Below are 14,431 nucleotides of genomic sequence, written 5' to 3' on the forward strand. Positions count from 1 at the left end.
AATGGGACAAGTTTGAGAGTTACATAACTGCCATCAGAGGTCCGGTGGCAAAAGGAATTAAATATTTATAAGTATGTTTCAGGTAAAAGTGTATGTACCATGTAGGTTATAAAGGACTGGGTTAGTACCAACTACTAATACCATAAACCGTCCTGTTCCGATAGAAATGATATTTTTTTAAAACCAATTTCATTTTCATTTCCGTGTACCGGTTCCATTACTCACTGTCCCATCGAGCCTATTTGGATAAGAGCAAAAATATCTCTCCGTTTTCACTTTTTCAAAACTAACAAAAACCAAAACAAACAGTTGGTTTTATTTATGTCAAAATCAAAATTCACCAATTTTTATTCTTTATTGTTTGTATCGCCCCTACATGCATGCGTATATTCAGAAACTACACTACACGTGGTGGGTTATAGGGTAGCCGGTAGTACGTAACAAAACAAAATAATGAATTTATAACGTCTGTCCAACTACAAGTACATTATATATAGCCATAAGAGTTAATTGCCCGTTTGCCCCCTGTGGTTTGTCAAACTAGCACGTTTGCCCCCAGTGGTTCCGAAATAGCACCATTGCCCCCTGAGGTTGTTTTTTTAGTACCTGGGTGGCCCTTGTATTATGTTTTTTTAGCACGTTTGCCCCTTTTGCAGAAAGGCCGTTAAATAGGGACGTCAAGTCACGGTCACGTGCCATTCTGGTGGGGGTAAATTGGTCTATTTATGTTATCCCTATTATAAAAACAACCCCTCACCTAAATCTCCCTCAAAACTAACGGCTGCCCTTCCCCTCCATTTTTTACTTGCAGGTCTCCGGCTTCTAGTTGCAGGTCCTTCAATGGCGATGTGCAAGTGTGGAAAAGTATCCGTTGTCCGAACATCGTGGACCGATAACAACCCTGGCCGTCGGTTCTACTCTTGTCCAGATCCGGTAAGCATTTAGTTTTCACAAACCTCTACAAGTCTGGTTTCAAACGTTGTTTCTCGTCCGATCAAAACCCTAAATCACCGGTGCGAGTTGTGAAGAAATCGAAGAATGTAGGGTTGAAGAATCGAAGGGAAATATGTGTATAAGTGAAACTGACTGTGACGTTCCATCATTTCAATGTTAAAAGACGAAAATACCCTAACTTTCTGACACCAAACGGTGAAAACTAACGGACGTTCATGTTTGGGGGCACCCGGGTACTAAAAAAACAACCTCAGGGGGCAATGGTGCTATTTCGGAACCACTGGGGGCAAACGTGCTAGTTTGACAAACCACAGGGGGCAAACGGGCAATTAACTCTAGCCATAATTCCTTAGACACACAATTTCGGCTCATTACTTCCTAATTTCTTATTATAATAATTCTATATTATGCAACTTTCTACATGCATTCATTTTCTTTTTTACTTCTTTCAATTCGTTTTGTTGATTTGATGAAGGTTCTTTGGGTGTTTTTAGAACAAACCAAACAGTCAACCAACTATTTTGAACCGGCTATAATAACATTTTTTTTTATTTTTAATAACCTGTCATCTAGCAATTTAGTATTTTGTTTTAAACCATATCATATCTTATGTGTATCACATTCATGAACCGTATCATATTTTATATGAATGTATGTATTTTATATATTACATTCTATTGGATTTTGCAATTAAAAAAGGGGTGGCGACACAGCTTGTTGCCCACATGCATTTTGTTTCGATGTAATCACTACATTTCTTATTATAATTTTAAATAATGCTATATTTACAAAATCTTTGACCCATATCATTTTTAAAAGTAATACAAACTTACGCTTTTGCAAAAAAGATGCAAAAGGCTAAGTCAAAACTTCCAAACGAATCCTTAAATAGTCAAAACAGGGTCGTTTGTTTATTGTTTTCAAAAGAGGTAGTTAGTGGCACCCTAATTTTATTAGAGACACACGTCTTTTAGATGAGATGAATTATGTTCAAACATGGGTAATAGAGTAGTTTATATTTATTGGTGTAAAGTAGAGTATTAATAACATCTTGTTTTTTTCTCTCTCTCTCTCAAATATCTACTACTCCACCCATCCATCTCACCAGTCGATCACCACCACCTATTGACCCACATGGGCCGGTTTATTGGATTAGTCATGTCATTCTTTTTAGGGGGGAATTGCATATATCCCACTCTAGACTTACAAAATCCTTGGCTCATTTATGATTTAAGGATCAAATCAAAGTCAAGATTCTATCCATTTACAAGCCAGTTTAATGCTTAAAGGCGTAAAGACGTGGATCCTGATAGTTTTCTTTAACCATGAGAACCCATTAATGTAAACACAGTTTGCTCAGTGAAAGATAGATTTGTCACTTGAGACACACTAATGTTTACCACTGCGTCACCCCTTAACTATTGGTCTTGAAAGCTTTTGTTACAACTTTGTTGATTTTTGTTTGGAGTAAAATGCCAAAATCATCCCTGAGGTTTGCTCCATAATACGAATTTCGTCCAAAAAGTTTTATTTTTGGATCTGGACCATCGAGGTTTCATACTTGTTGCCATTTAGGTCCAAATCATTAACTCCGTTTGTTTGTTATCACCGTTAAGTCAAGGGCATATTTAGTTTAATTATTATTTTAATTAATTCTCTATACCCAATTTCCGTAAATTCCAAACCACCTGATAAAACTCATCCACAAATTTCAAACCTCCCACCCAATTATCCATTTCAAACCCCTGATTCAATCCCCCACAATCCGAATCAAGAAGATAAATACCTAATCCATCAATTTAACAATCAAAAAGTTGAAAACAAACCGGTTGTCATATTCGCGAGTTTTGAGCGGCTACGGCTGCACAGGGCGGTGTATGATAATGTTATTCGGTTTGAACTGAATTCAAATTTTGTGAAACTGAAAACAAACCTGACAATGAATGCCCCGCCCCTAGTTGGTTAAGATACCGGTTATTTGTAGGTTTTTGTTGATGTTTTTATGAATACTCTAATCTAAGGTTGGCGAAACACTTTTGAGCATAAGTGTTGACGGTTCTCAAGTCCCATCCGATGTTGGTGAGACACCGCTAAACTCTCATCCTATCGAACCCAGTAATGAAATACCGGAGCTAATAAAATCTCCAAAACGCGAGACAATATCGACTCCTGCTGTTCGCAACCTTGCAAAACAACATGGTATTGATGTAAACGATGTCCCGGGAACCGGGAAACGTGGAAGAGTACAAAAAGAAGATGTCCTCAATTATGCCAAACAAACATTGGAAGCAGAACAAATAGTCCTAAAGATGACAGATGAATCTCTTTATCAAGACAAGACAGTGCCCGTAAGGTATCTAGTCATATCGTGTGTTGGAATCGCGTTATATGTCTTTCATGAATTAACCGTGTTGGTTTTTGGTTCAGGGGTTATCAACGAGCAATGGTGAAGTCTATGACCGCGGCTGCAACCATACCGCATTTCCATTATATCGAGGAGATTAATTGCGATGAACTTGGAAGCTTAAAGTTGCTTTCCAAAAAGAGAATTCCGACCGCGATATCAAGTTCACATTTCTCCCCGTGTTGATCAAGTCTCTCTCATTGGCAATGACTAAACATCCATTGCTAAATAGTACCTTCAATCTTGAAAAATATGAGGTCAATATAAAAGGTTTTCTTACATCTTCTTCTATATTAAGAAATTTGTAAATTTTCTAGTTTAAGGGTAACCTTTCATGTTCCTATGTTTTGGTGTTCCTCGGATGCTAATCACGGTTTTTGTATTTGTGATCATTAGGTTATCACAACATTGGAATCGCGATGGCTACACCAGTCGGTTTAGTCGTACCAAACATAAAGAATGTTCAAGCTCTTTCAATCTTGGAGGTTAGCAATAAATATACCTTTCATTAAGAAGCTTTAAAGCTTAAACTATACCATTTAACATATTATACACAATGAACATGTTTATAAGTATGATATTGAAAATTTTTATAGATAACCAAGGAACTAGCACTGCTACAAAAGTTGGCTAAACAAAATAAGCTAAGCCCTGAAGATGTGCGTGGTGGAACCATAACTTTAAGCAATATTGGAGCGATTGGTGGAAAGTCTGGTTCACCGCTCATTAGCGTTCCTGAAGTTGCAATCATAGCCCTTGGTCGCATCCAAAAGGTCGCCTGCTTTGGTGATAATGGAAACATGCACCCTGTCTTACTCATGCCGGTAACTCCTTTTCGTTTGCCCACTTAATTATACATCCATTTTTGTAGTTACTAAAGTAAGTTGGCTGTTTAACAATCAAGTGTGTCATAAATCATAACTGTTTTAATTACTAAACTAATGGGAACTCTTGGTTGTTCTTATTCACTAAACACATGAAGATATTTATGGTTGAACTATTTAATCACGAACCGACTAAGCATATAAAGTGTTGGGTTATGAAGGCCTTTGGGCCGGTTTTATTAGGAGGCCCAGTCTTGGTTCCTAATTATGTTTAACCCTAATACTGTTTATTATATATATCCCATCATGTAATTGTAATCTTTGTTCTGAGCTAATAAGAAAACCTAGTTGCAGCCCGTGGACGTAGGTCCCCTCGCGGGGACCGAACCACGTTAAATTCTTGTGTCGTTTATATTTTCGTTTATGCGTGTTTATCGTTGTGCATGTGTGTGCAGTTTCGCTTCCGCGCGCCGCTTTGTTCCTAACAAGTGGTATCAGAGCTTTGGCTTGTTGGACACACGGTTCGTTGCACTGGTAACGATTTCGCAGAAGGTTTTGGTTCGAATCTGTTTTTTGGTGATTAGGGTTGGGTAGGTCCGTCACCGTGAATAACTCTTGGAGATCGCAGGGTTAATTTCTGGTTCGTGTTCATCAGTGATCGACAGTCAAGATTGGTGGCTGTCAGGCTGAGTTAGGGTTTGACTATTTATTATCAACCGTAAATTAGGGAACCGGGTTTTGTGAAGACCATTTAGGTTCGGGTTCAGATTTGTTTGCAAGAGATTAGTCTGAGGTAACTTTATATAGTTTATTTACAGTTAGTTGATTTATCGGTTATTGCAAGAGCAAATCGGTTTATTTGGCAGTGTTCTGTTGAACAATCGTCAAGTTTATGCCCGTGCCCTTGTTGTGTCTGTTCACTGTTTTCGATTTGTTCTCGTTTGTTATTGTTATAACTGAAGACGGGATGGTTTAGTCTATCGGTTGTGGTCATGATTGCAGACTTGATGGCGGCCGGAGACCAATCAGGGTGTGCACTTTTTAACAATGCAGATATACCTGAAAGATGTGGGCATGACATTGAAGTGCCGGAAATCATGTTAAATGTCGCTTTTGTTTGTGTCGAGTTGTCAAGCGACACGGGCCAGGCTGCAAGGATGCTAACTCCAGGACCGATGATGTCGGGCTTCACGATTCCCGGGCTTGACAAGCTCGGGCCACGGGACGAGAAAGAAGCCACTGCGGGAGCTGATTTTACGCCAATTATCGTTCCCTTAAATATTATTGTAGCGAGTGGGGACGAGGTTGAGTTGATGTACGTCTTAACTTTCACACCGAGTTTATAAGCAATGTGCGATGCAGGAAGAACGTGCGCATCGGCTTCGGTAGTATCCCCGTCAATCTCCTCGTTTGCAAGAATCATCGCAGCCCCGCCTGCGTCTTTAACGGTCTGCCCTTTGGCAATTCTTGCTATGTCACCGCCTCGGTCACACAACACGACTTTTCCTTTAACGTCGATGGCGTCTAACGATCCCGGAGCGCACCATGCAACATTTTGACCGCCAGTCAAACCGGGGTACACGAGTGGCAAAAGGGTTTGAGGAAAGTCCTTTGGTTGGTACAAAGATTCTCCATCAAGCAAGTCTTGGTTTCCAAGAGAAACAGTTGCTCTTATGTTTCTATCAACTGTGCTAGCACCCACTGTAAGAATCCATGGAGCTTCATTTGACAATGTTGAGTTCGCTGGACCCTCATTACCAGCTGAACAACTCACAAAGATTCCTTTTTGAATAGCACTAAACGCACCGACCGCGATACCGTCCTCATAAAACGGAGCCGAGCCTCCACCGAGCGAGAGCGAAAGCACGTCTACACCCTCTTCAATAGCCACATCCATACCCGCTAATATAGCACTGTCGAGACACCCGAAACTGTCACAAACTTTATACATTGCCACGTGGGCAAGTGGGGCCATTCCCGCTGCGGTACCATTTGCGTTTCCAAAAACATTCGCACCGTCCACGAAGTTCCCGCCAGCAGTGCCGGACGTGTGGGTGCCGTGTCCCTCGTCATCAAGCGGTGAGCCCGAACCAGAACCGCCGTTAGTGAAATCTCTTGCGCCGATGAGTTTATTATTACACCCAGCAACTTCACATTTGCCTTTCCATTTTGCGGGAGGCGGAGGGACATCTTTGTCATCAAAAGACGGATGGCCCGGTGTAATTCCGGTATCTAAAACCCCGATTATGATTCCCTTTCCGTAGTTTGATCCACTCCATAATCCTAGATTCTGATGCAGCCCCAAGAAGTTTGGAGTATGCGTTGTGTGCAAGTTTGGAGTATGCGTTTTGTCTGTTCACTGTTTTCGATTTGTTCTCGTTTGTTATTGTTATAACTGAAGACGGGATGGTTATGATCGGAATGTTAGATGGTTTTGGATTTTGGTTGATTGGTTTGTCATGGTAACTTGGATGTGGTACTAGTGATGGATAAACCTGGAGAAAATGGAACCAGCGGGTGTGCTGGTGACGGCATAAGTGAAAAAAAAAAAAAAATGAGGTTAGTGACAAGTCATGTAAACTATTGCTCGTTTGGATGATCTTTCGGTTAGGGTTTGAGTTAACTGATCGTGTGTACGGTCATAGAACCCTTGGTACCGCTTGATTTTATGAAAGTTCTACTGTTGTTATAGCTGTTTGCCTGTTAGCTGGTTCGAAACTGTGATTATTACTTCTTGTTCGTTTGGAATTGTGAAGTTATATCTTGTTTGGTGGTGATCAGTGGTACACCATTTGAGAGGTTCAGGATCTCGTGTTGGGTAAAGTTATTTGCCGGGATAGTACGAGTGGGGTTCATCTCATGGAGTGTTGGTGTGGCATGGGTTGGGATAACAGAAACAGTGGGAGCTGGGCATAGTCGACTTGATAGGTTGCGTAGAGGTGAGACATTTTAAGATTCGATGTCGAAAGGTTTGGAATTCTGCTTTTGAGAATGTATCTGAGGTTGATGCATTGGGACTCAGTGAAGGCGGTGACGACTCTTGGGTTCAAGATTATGGTACGCTTTATTTGTTACTCACTTCAATGAAGCATTGTTGAATCTTTTAATTAAAGACTTTTGGAAGATACGAGTTTTTTTTGTATCGTCGGAAGAAGTGAACCAACTTCCGAGTTATAAGGTCTTGGCTCGCTGAATCGGGTAGAGCTAAGGGGTTTCAGTTTGCAGACATGAAGCCTAGAGCCACAGTGATGTTAGCTTGAGCGTATTCGGAGGTCTGAACATGTTCGGGGTTTTGGTAACAGTGGGAGCACGCAGGTGTGTTCTAGGTTTGTTTCAAAGGGACGTTGGGTTCGGAGGACCAGGAATCCGAATGTGAAAATCTCTCCTGGTATAGTCTGCTGATTTGGAGAGTGTTTATCCTCTGGAAGTCTTTGAAGCCGGTTGTGTGAGTAAGTGAGGGTCGGTTAAGATTGAGGATGAGTCATTGGCGAGTTTTGTCATGGCTGGGTCTGGGATGACCGGATTGGAGTTCTCGGGAGCTTCAATAGGCCTTTCAGGTAACTGATGAGAAGGGCGGATGCAACCAGGGTGTGGATTGGTAGAAATCTTAGTTTGTTCCTAGAGAACTGGAGGCTTGGAGAACTTCTTTTGTTGAAGTTTTAGCTTGTTCTTGGAACTGGAGGCTTGGTAGATTTCTATTACTGAAGATTACTAGAGTTACTGGATGAATGAGATTGTTATATTTACTTGGATGGCAGGCTGGAATTTATCGCAAGGCCTTCAAGTGGGAGATTGTTGGGTTATGAAGGCCTTTGGGCCGGTTTTATTAGGAGGCCCAGTCTTGGTTCCTAATTATGTTTAACCCTAATACTGTTTATTATATATATCCCATCATGTAATTGTAATCTTTGTTCTGAGCTAATAAGAAAACCTAGTTGCAGCCCGTGGACGTAGGTCCCCTCGCGGGGACCGAACCACGTTAAATTCTTGTGTCGTTTATATTTTCGTTTATGCGTGTTTATCGTTGTGCATGTGTGTGCTGTTTCGCTTCCGCGCGCCGCTTTGTTCCTAACATAAAGTTAGTCACTTATATGCTTTTTGCATGTGATCATAGTACCTAATGTGTTGTTTTGATCAGGCAAACATTGCGGCGGACCATAGGATTCTTGACGGAGCAACTGTAGCACAGTTTTGCAATGAATGGAAGAAACTTATTGAAAAACCTGAGTTGCTCTTGCTCCATACAAGGTGATCAAATTCTCAACACTGACGAGTGGTTGATTAGGCATTGAATCAAGCTTCTGGATGAGATGCGGTTCGTGTTTAAGGCCAATTAGGGTTTAGATTAAACGTGTTGAATTGCATGACCAACAACTTCATTTGTTTCATCAATGAGTTAAATACTTAAATTCAACAAATTTGTGCCTTTTACAATATTCCAAGTGTTTTGACCCCGAAAAATAAAGAAACCAGCCATCTTGCTAGACAGTTTTTGAAGTAAAACAAGTGTTATTAATGGTTGCCAACAAACTGAAACTGAAATAAGCAAGATTCAGAACATAGCTCAAACAAAACTAGAAAAATGTCAGGAGACTTTGGTCGTTTCCATCACACAAAGTTGACCGAATACGGGGTCCTCACCGTGTACTTATCAGAAGTCCAAGTCATATATCCTTCTGCATATGGAGTTTTCGGCTTCGCTTGCTTGTCACGTATGAACCTCACTCCATACGTCAACTTTTGATTCAGCTCACTGAACGCCAAAGTCGAATTAAAGACAAATAAATCTAGACCAACTGGTAAAGAAAGATCTGTTATGGTGTAAGTTGAATTTGCAGCACCAACATTAGTCACTGTCCTACTGTATGTTTTTTCATCACCAGTTCCTAAAGTAACCGCGAACGAAGGATAGTTCAGTTGCGCTTCGGGTATAACTGTCGTGCAAGTGACTCGTTTCTGCACGATGACTCCAACTTGCTTGCTTGTATACCCGAGCCCACATAAATAAGGTATGTAATCGTCGGGTTGGATGTCGAAAATGAGTCCCGGGTCGCTAGCTTTTGTCGGGTTGACGTGGCCCGCCCCGATTGCAAAGATGTTTGCAGTGAGATCGCGTTCGTCCTGGATGAGTTGACCGTTAAGGTTTAGTCTATCGGTTGTGGTCATGATTGCAGACTTGATGGCGGCCGGAGACCAATCAGGGTGTGCACTTTTTAACAATGCAGATATACCTGAAAGATGTGGGCATGACATTGAAGTGCCGGAAATCATGTTAAATGTCGCTTTTGTTTGTGTCGAGTTGTCAAGCGACACGGGCCACGCTGCAAGGATGCTAACTCCAGGACCGATGATGTCGGGCTTCACGATTCCCGGGCTTGACAAGCTCGGGCCACGGGACGAGAAAGAAGCCACTGCGGGAGCTGATTTTACGCCAATTATCGTTCCCTTAAATATTATTGTAGCGAGTGGGGACGAGGTTGAGTTGATGTACGTCTTAACTTTCACACCGAGTTTATAAGCAATGTGCGATGCAGGAAGAACGTGCGCATCGGCTTCGGTAGTATCCCCGTCAATCTCCTCGTTTGCAAGAATCATCGCAGCCCCGCCTGCGTCTTTAACGGTCTGCCCTTTGGCAATTCTTGCTATGTCACCGCCTCGGTCACACAACACGACTTTTCCTTTAACGTCGATGGCGTCTAACGATCCCGGAGCGCACCATGCAACATTTTGACCGCCAGTCAAACCGGGGTACACGAGTGGCAAAAGGGTTTGAGGAAAGTCCTTTGGTTGGTACAAAGATTCTCCATCAAGCAAGTCTTGGTTTCCAAGAGAAACAGTTGCTCTTATGTTTCTATCAACTGTGCTAGCACCCACTGTAAGAATCCATGGAGCTTCATTTGACAATGTTGAGTTCGCTGGACCCTCATTACCAGCTGAACAACTCACAAAGATTCCTTTTTGAATAGCACTAAACGCACCGACCGCGATACCGTCCTCATAAAACGGAGCCGAGCCTCCACCGAGCGAGAGCGAAAGCACGTCTACACCCTCTTCAATAGCCACATCCATACCCGCTAATATAGCACTGTCGAGACACCCGAAACTGTCACAAACTTTATACATTGCCACGTGGGCAAGTGGGGCCATTCCCGCTGCGGTACCATTTGCGTTTCCAAAAACATTCGCACCGTCCACGAAGTTCCCGCCAGCAGTGCCGGACGTGTGGGTGCCGTGTCCCTCGTCATCAAGCGGTGAGCCCGAACCAGAACCGCCGTTAGTGAAATCTCTTGCGCCGATGAGTTTATTATTACACCCAGCAACTTCACATTTGCCTTTCCATTTTGCGGGAGGCGGAGGGACATCTTTGTCATCAAAAGACGGATGGCCCGGTGTAATTCCGGTATCTAAAACCCCGATTATGATTCCCTTTCCGTAGTTTGATCCACTCCATAATCCTAGATTCTGATGCAGCCCCAAGAAGTTTGGAGTATGCGTTGTGTGCAGGTTGTACACGCGTTCGCGTCTCGCTGACACGAACCCGTTCTTATTCTCCATTGCTTTTACTTGGCTTGGAAACAGTTTGGCTGCAAACCCGGTGAATACATGGTGATATGCATGAATCAAACTTGGTTTCACATCTGACTCGTCATTGGTTGTAGTCAAAAACGAGTTGTACCATCTTTGACGCGCGTGCTTGTTAAACGTTACACCATCGGGAGCGTTTAAGTGGACAATGTAGGTTTCTGCTTGGTCGGGATTCGCAGAGGCGATGGTAAAGATGATGGTGAAAGTGAGAACCAACATAAGATTGTATCTCTTACTCTCCATGTTTATTGGAGAGTTTGAGCATATATTACATGAGATGGTTGAAGAAACTATATATAGAGCTAGTGGGATAGAATTGATTGTGTAAATTCATACTATTTTATCTTTGTTTTTGGATTTTGGGAATGGGCTGAGATGATTTCATTTTCTTACATTGTAACAAGCGATTATATCTAAGTAGCATTGTTTAAACTACAGTTAATGATTTTGATATAACCAAGGCATTGTATAAACTTTTGAATCTATTTTCAACTTTTTTTACATAGTTCTGTCATATAATTTATAAACCTTTATTTCTTCAATTTTTTTAACATAATTGATTTTATACCTATTTATAGCTATTATTTTTATTACTGTAACCGCATAAGCCGTTCATGTTTGGTTAAATTATATGTACAGTCCTTTATCGAAAGTATTCATAAATTTTGTCTTACTTCCATTGTTTGCTTTCACCCATAATCCATGATTTGAAACTCTTGTGCGCTCTTAAATGGACCCTCTCTTACTAGTAGTATTTTATTTATTTTGTGATCCAACATGAAGTTGAAATTTCATTCACTTATGCGCTCGTGAACCGTCCCTTTGTTCAGTAATTCTCAAAGAAAGAGATGAGTGTTTGCGGTTTGAAGGAAAGAGAGAGGCGATCAAGAGAGTGAGGTAAGCGGCGGTGGTAAGTGGTGGCAAGTGGCTAAAAGTAGAGGTGGACAACAAAACCGGTTCCTGGAACCGGTTCGGAACCGAACCGGAACCGAACCGGTTCCTACCCGTTTTTCGTAGGAACCGGTACGGTTCCGTTTCAACCCGACGATCCGGGACCGGTTTGACATGTTTGGAGGTGGACCGGGTAGGAACCGGAACCGAACCGGAACCGGTTCTGGAACCGGTTCGACCGGAACCGGTTCGGAACCGGTTCTAGCCGTTGGAGTAGTTCTAGCCATTGGGAAATGGTTTTATGGCCGTTTTTTGACCGTTGGGGTCAAAAATGGCCGTTTTTTGCTCCCCAAACACCCCACTACTAGTTTAAATAGGTATTTGGTGTAATGGGTTCATCACAATACTCAAAACGCAAACCCGAACGCAAAAAAATACAAAAAAACGCTATTACAACGTTCTGAGTTCTCTAATCTCTTGTTTTCTCTTCTTCTATATTCATATTTGTTGTTATGGCTGCCTCACAATCATCGGTTGGTCAAGGTTCCACCGCCGGACCAAGTTTCGTTCGTATTGTACCTCATAATCGTAATCAAGAGATTTGGTGCAATTGGGATTTGGTTGAATTGAGTGACCATTCATTGAAGGCTCGGTGCAAGTTTTGTGGGATTTATTTAAACCCACCTTCGAATTCAAATTTAAAGAAACACATCGAAAGACCGTATTGCATGGCGTTGAAACAGAACGTCGAGTCGCAACAAACGCAAATGGATAGTGAAGGTGGAATATTTACATACCAAATTGATCGAGTTCAAGATCGTATGGCGAAGTTTGTGATTCAAGAAGCTTTGCCGTTTAGCCACTTCGACAACCCTCACTTAACCGCCATGATTCGAGATACGCTTCAACCACAATACACTCACGTAAGTCGTCATACTCTTAAACGTTATTGTTTAAAATTGTGGAAGAAGGCCAAAGAGGTACTAATTGCATATTTTGAAAATATAAATACGGGAATAAACTTAACTACTGATGTTTGGTCGGCTCCACATGGTCTACCCGAATCTTATCTTTGTGTCACCGCTCATTGGGTAGACCCGTCATCGTGGGAAATGATGAAACGCACCATTGCTTTCGAACTCTTTGAGTATCCACATACGGGAGATAATTTGTTTGAAATTTTAGATTATGTTATAAAAACTTATAAACTAGAAAATAAAATATTTTCAATTGCATTTGATAACGCGTCGAATAATACATCGGCGGTTGATAAATTAAAATTAAAATATACGCCGATTTGCAATGGTGTATTTTTTCACTCAAGGTGTGTTGCACATATCATTAATTTAATCGTGCAAGACGGACTTGCTTCGGATGAGGTTACATCGGTTATAAACGATTTTAGAGTAATGCTACATGAAGTTTTTAAGAAAAGTAAAAAAAGACAAATGGATTATAGAAAATTTTGTAAAGATACGGGAAGAAAAGCTTTGGGAGCTAATTGGGATGTACCTCATCGATGGAATTCCACTTGCATAATGTTTCAAAGTGCTTTGAAACAAAGAGAAACTTTACAAATGTTTCATTCTAGTCTTGCCGAGAATGATTTGGCAATCCCCTTTTCAAATGAGAAATGGGAAATTATCAATGACTTATCGACTTTTCTTGAAGTTTTTAAAACATCAACTACGAAACTATCGGGAACGTATTATCCGACAAGTCCCTTGGTTCTTTCGGAGTTATTTTTAATCGTTAACAATCTTAAAGAATTTGAAAATAAAAGTCCAATGTTTTCAAACATCATATTACCAATGAAGTTTAAATTAAAAAAATACTTTCTTGAATTGCCACCGATTTTTACTTGCGCCGCCGCTTTAAACCCAATGTTAAATGTTACGGGGGTTGAATGTGTGATAGACGAAATTTTTTCAGCCTTAGATATGCATGAAGTTGACCCAAACTTTTCAACAGAGGCACAAAATGATTTTAACTTGAATTTTAAATTTATGTATGACTTTTATATAAATAAATATGGGTCAAACATACACATGCCTACGCCGGGGGGGGTTCTTCATCAAGTTCAAGTGCTACTAGAGTACGAGACCCCATGATTAGCCTTATGAACACCGTTCGCAACGTAACGGCTAAAAAACAAAGGGGTAACACCCCTTCAAGCGAACTAGGAAGGTATAGTGCATATGATTTCTCTACCGGTTTATCCGAAGAGAAATATGGCACTTTTGATGTTTTGGCTTGGTGGAAGGTAAAGGAAACCGAGTTTCCGATTCTTGCCACCATGGCCCTTGATTTACTAACCGCCCAAGCTTCTACGGTAGCTTCGGAATCTGCTTTTTCTCTTAGTGGCAGGGTAATATCGGTGAGAAAAACAAGACTGAATTCTGAGTCGGTGGAGATGTGCATTTGCTTGAAGGATCACTTGGACTCAATCGATCGTGTTCAACACGTAACCACTCAGGAAGACGAAACACCACTTTATGTTCGAGTGCACGACGAACAAGAAGGCGTTTCTACAAGTAATTCTGATGAATAAGTTGCCACTCAATAATTACGACGAACAAGAAGGCTTTTCTAGAAATAATATGTCACAACTTTATATTTATAAGTTTAATGTTTTGTTAGTTTGTTTTTGAATATTTTAAAACATGTAACCTTTTTTTTTGAACTTCTTAAAGTAAATAAAATGAATTTTATGTTAGTTGTTTTTTTTATTTAACATGTTATACAAATACGAATCGTATAACACCGCTCTTGA

At 41.0% G+C, this 14,431-nt stretch overlaps 2 pseudogenes; one reads left to right on the forward strand and one right to left on the reverse strand.

The window, feature by feature from the left end:
• The first annotated feature begins 840 nt into the window (after positions 1-840).
• Positions 841-8,434, forward strand: LOC143533430 (lipoamide acyltransferase component of branched-chain alpha-keto acid dehydrogenase complex, mitochondrial-like; annotated as a pseudogene).
• A 347-nt stretch (positions 8,435-8,781) lies between these two features.
• On the reverse strand, positions 8,782-11,048 carry LOC143533454 (subtilisin-like protease pseudogene; annotated as a pseudogene).
• Positions 11,049-14,431: the final 3,383 nt, after the last annotated feature.

This window comes from Bidens hawaiensis, unplaced genomic scaffold (assembly GCF_021521415.1).
Source record: "Bidens hawaiensis isolate Kalapana, Puna unplaced genomic scaffold, B.hawaiensis_p1.1 tig00009693_1, whole genome shotgun sequence".
Classification (NCBI taxonomy): domain Eukaryota; kingdom Viridiplantae; phylum Streptophyta; class Magnoliopsida; order Asterales; family Asteraceae; genus Bidens; species Bidens hawaiensis.